We start from the raw sequence: 5140 nt of genomic DNA, 5'->3' as shown, positions 1-5140 counted from the left end.
CCCAGAGTAGTTGATCGTACTAACGCAAAACCTATACTTGGACCAAGAGGCAGTCATCAGAACAGAGCAAGAAAACACTGCATGGAAGGAGAGAAGCATAGTATAATATTTAGCATAAACAGGGTATATATATTGTTGCTGTTGTCATTGTTAAGTGCTGTCATGTTGTAGGTGACTCATAATGACCCTATGAGTGAAAGTCCTAGGCACTTGTGTGACTTTAATCCTTTCTCCAAGCTTATAGGGTTTCCAGAGCCAAGCTATTTATGGAAGTGGATGCCACTCCTGCTTCCAAGCTTGTTTTGATCAGAGAGCTCCACCAAATACTGGCCACCATGGCTAACTATTATCGCATTTGACACATCACTGTCACAGTGTTCAGCTTCACAGAAACCACAAGTGTGAGGAATAATAATGTAGAATTAGGGGTTCCATGAGTTCTGCCTTCTTCTAGAAAATGATTACTACCAGTACGATAGCAAGGCAACAACACACCTTGTGGTGATATCTTGAGTCATAAATGGTTCTGGGTTTCAAAGGCAGTCATGTAGTTATATCCCTAGAATTTAATGTTCTATTAGTTTCATGGCATGCTGGCACCAACTGTTAGAAGTAGTTTCAAATTTTGCTATTAAATTTTCCTATTATTATTAAGTTTTATACCAGGACTCCCCACTCAGAGGAGTCTAGGTTTTCAACTTAACCCCTCCTAACTCAGCAATAAGTATCCCACAGATTAGTACAAGGCAGGATCTGAGATGGCCTACTAATCTTCTTGTCCAGGTAATTCCCATTCTCCCAGAATTCCAAAGGTTTCATTAACAATAAGGCATCCATTCAAGACATTCAGTCATAGGTCTGCATCCAGCCCTCGGGCCTGTGGCCCTAAGGCCAAATAAATAACACCAGAATACAAGATCTAGCAGAGACCTAACCTCACCCAACTAAAATATAAAAAATAAAGAGTGAAAGCAAAAACAAAAGTATCACATTGTGACAGTAATATGGTGTCAAAGAAAGAGCAGAGACACAAAGTCACAGAATGACAGTTGAGCAGTACAACAGAAGCTTGGGGGCTTTTACTAGTCCTGCCTTAGGCAAAAATCTTTTCCTGAAGCTGGTATGTGGTTTTTGGACTTAAATCCTCCTAAATGTGAGACAGGCACTACCATGAGAGAACAGTAGCAGTGAGTGGTTTAAGATATCATAGAAGTGACTTGTGGCCTAAAACATCATATCAAGGGGTGGTTGGGGGACTAAGGTGCTGGTCCAGGTAGGCAGGAGTGCAAGGAATGCTGATGCAAGAGGGAAAGGGAAGGGATACAACACAGGTACTTGGGTGATGTGGGGCTGTGAATGTATTGGTTAGTTCTGTAGGGAAGTGTCTTTCATCTGTTCTTTTTCAGGAAAATGCTTGTCTGTCAGATATTGTTTTAAAACTAGGCATCCAAATTAAGACAGACTAGGAAGAAGGATTGACCATCCACTTCTGAAATATATTATACCTTTGAAAATCATATGTACAGTAGAACAGAATGTAGGTTTAACAGATATGGCAACTGAGGATGAGCCCTCAAATTTGGAGATACTGAATAGAAGGAAGAGTTGTAAGCAGAAACTAATGATTGGAATGTGAAATATGAGAAGCATGAATGTGGGAAACCTAGACATTATTAAAAAAGAAATAGAATGCATAAATATTGACATATTAGGTATTAGCAAAATGAGATAGGTGGCATGGTGCATTTGGAATCATATGATCTGCTATGCTGGAGATGAAAAGGTGAGAAAAATAGCAGTTGTTCAAGAACTTAAAAGGCCATTTCTAGATTCAGCTTGAAATACAATGTGGTGAGTGACAGGATTGACAGGATAGTATCCACTGCATATACCACTATCATTCAAATTTATGCACCAACAACCAGGGCTAAAGAGGAAGAAATAGATGATTTCTATCAACTGCTGCAATCTGAAGTCAATTGAACATGTAACCAAGAGAATAATAAATGACTGGAATGAGAAAATTTGGAATCAGGAAGAAGGATAAGTAGTCAGAAAATATGGAGTCGGTGACAGAAATGAACCTGGGGATACAATGATAGAATTCTGCACAATCAATGACTTATTCATTGCAAATACCTTTTATAAGAAACATAGAAACACAGGCTATACACATTGATTTCACGTGATAGAATGCACAGGAATCAGATAGTTTACATCTGTGGAAGGGAGCACTGGAGAAGTTCAATATCAGCAGTGAAAAGTAGGCCAGGTGTTGATTGAGGAACAGACCATCAACTACACATATGCAAGTTCAAATTAAAGTTAAAGAAGGACAAATCATATGCAAAGGAATAAAAATTACATCTTGAATCTATATCCCCCTGAATTTAAAGATCAACTCAGGAACACTAATGAACAGAGACCAGATAAGCTGTGAGAGGATAACAAAAGTATCATTCACGAAGAATGCATAAAGCCATCACAAAGAAGGAGAAAGAAGAAAAGACCAAAATGCATGTCAAAAGAGATTATCAATATTTCACATGAGCGCTGTGAAGCTAAAGCGACGGGAAGAAATCAAGAAGTTATGAAACTGAATAGAATTTCGAAGGGCAGCTTGGGAAGACAAAGCAAAGTATTATGATGAAATGTGTAAGGAGCTGGAGTCTGAAAATCAAAGGGCTGAACTTGCTGGGAATTTCTTAAGCTAAAGGTTGAGTTATTGTTGTTGAGTACCACAGAGTCAGAGCCAACCCATAGCTGACCCTCCATTTGGTTTTCAGAGGCAGATAATTGCATGGGAGGAGATTGCCCATCCTCCTGCGGAGCAGCTGGTGGCCTCGAACCATGTGCCATCAGGATTGCGGTGCACCTTCTTGCCACTAGGCCACCAGAGCTCAGAGCTAAAGGTACTAAAGAACAAATTCAAGCCATGTGTTGCAATATTTAGGATGCTATGAGCAGAATATTGAATGATTGAGGAAGTATAAAAAAAGATAGGAGTATACAGAGTCATTGCACTAAAAAGAATTGGCTGACACAAAAGAATTTCAAAAAACAACATATGATCAAGAGGCAATGGTGATGAAGGAAGAAGTAAAGACTGCTCTGAAGGACTTGACAAAAAACAAGGCCCCAGGAATTTATTTAATTCCAATTGATATGTTTCAACAGACAGATGCTGCTCTGCACGTTCTTACCCGGTTGTGACAAGGAATGTGGAGAACAACTACTTGGCCTGGAAGAGATCCATATTTATTCCCATCCAAAAAAAGGTGTTTCCAAAACGTCTGGAAATTATCAAACAATCCGGAAATGACTGGAATAGGACATTGAGAGAGAACAACCAGAAATACAAGCTGGGTTTAGAAGAGATTGTGGCACTAGAGTCATCACCACCAATGTCAGATGGATCTTCAAAGAAAGCAAAGAGTACTGGAGGAATGTTTATCTATGTTTCATTGACTATGCAAAGGTATATGATTGTGTTGATCATAACAAATTGTGGCTAACCTTGAGGAAAATGGAAACCCCAGAACACTCAATTATACTTATGTGAAACCTATGCTTAGACTAGGACACAGTCCTCAGAACAGAGCAAGAAAACACTGTATGGTTCAAAATTAAGAAAGGAGTGTGTCAGGGATGCATCCCGTGGCCTTACATTTGCAATCTATATGCAGAACAGATCATTCAGGAAGTTGGGCTTTATGAGGATGAATGTGGCTTCATTATGCAGATGACACAACCTTGCTTGCTGAAAGTGAGGAAGACCTGGAGAGCTTATTGCAGAAGTTTAAGGGCTCCAGTTTTCAATATGGATTGAAACTCAACATCACGAAAACAAAGATTCTTACCACTGGGCCAATTAGCAGCACCATAATAAGTGGAGAAAAGATTGAGGTTGTTTACAATTATAACTTGCTTGGCTCCACAATCAACACTCTTGGCATCATCAATCAGATAATAAAAATACGAATTGCATTGGGAAAATCTGTTGTCAGGGCTCTCTCCAGAGTACTGAGAAGCAAAATGTCAGTCTGGAGACTAAAGTGCACCTCATCCAGGCAATGGTCTTTACAATCACTTGCTGTGCTTCAGAGAGCTTGACAGTGACTAAGGATGACAGAAGAAAAATTCATGCCTTCGAGTTGTGTTGCTGAAGAACATTATTGAATATAACATGGACTTCCAATAAAACAAATAGGTCTTTCTTGGAGAGGGTGAAACCAAGTTTCTCCTTGGAGACTAGAATTTTGAAGTTTCATCTCACATACTTTGGGCATGTGATCAGGAGGGATCGATCCTTAGAGAAGGACATCATGCTCAGAGGGTGGAGGGACAGCATAGACGAAGACCCTGGATGAGATGGATTGATACAGCTACTCATGCATTGGGGGTTGATGTGTCAGAATCAGTAAGACTGACTCAGGACAGAGAAGACTTCAGAACATACATAAGGTTGCTATGGGTTGCAGGAAACTTGAAGAAACATAATAACAACAACAATAATTTTATATTATATTAAATTTTTCTATTAAAATTGCTTAGAGGCTGAGTTGATTATGAGGATATAGGTTGGCTTCACCAGGGATTGCTGTGGTAGTTGAGGCCACAGGAGAAGAAAGAGGTAATAACCTGTGTTAGTGCTTATAAAGTTCCACAGACACAAATGTCAGTAGTTTAAGAGTCAGGCAGAGGAGACATGTTTTAACTGAATGTAACTGAATAGTAAGAGATTGAGTCAGAGTGAGGAAGAGAGTCTTTTTCAGTACCATGCTGCACATAGAGATTGACTTATAGTCTATGCACTGGAGTACTAGGATGAGAATTCTATACAGTAGTACCAATCATTCCATGGGTACTATGGCTATTTGCCTGACCAATTTCCACACAGAAGATAGTGCATTTTGTTTGAAACAGTGAAAATTGTTTTCATTCTCATCAACAATGAACAAGATATGTTGTTATTGCTATTATGTGCTGTCAAGTCTCTTGCAACTCATAGTGACCCTAAGTACAACAGCCCTAAACTCTGCTCTGTCCTGTGCCAGTCGCACTGTCTCCGATACACCCATCACAATTATCCCAGTCACTGAATCAATCCACCTCATAGAGGGCCTTCCCCTCCTTGGCT

Source organism: Elephantulus edwardii, unplaced genomic scaffold (genome assembly GCF_000299155.1).
Source record: "Elephantulus edwardii isolate Elephantulus edwardi_28Jun2011 unplaced genomic scaffold, EleEdw1.0 scaffold00053, whole genome shotgun sequence".
NCBI classification, from domain to species: domain Eukaryota; kingdom Metazoa; phylum Chordata; class Mammalia; order Macroscelidea; family Macroscelididae; genus Elephantulus; species Elephantulus edwardii.
Note: the sequence above shows the minus strand (reverse complement) of the source record.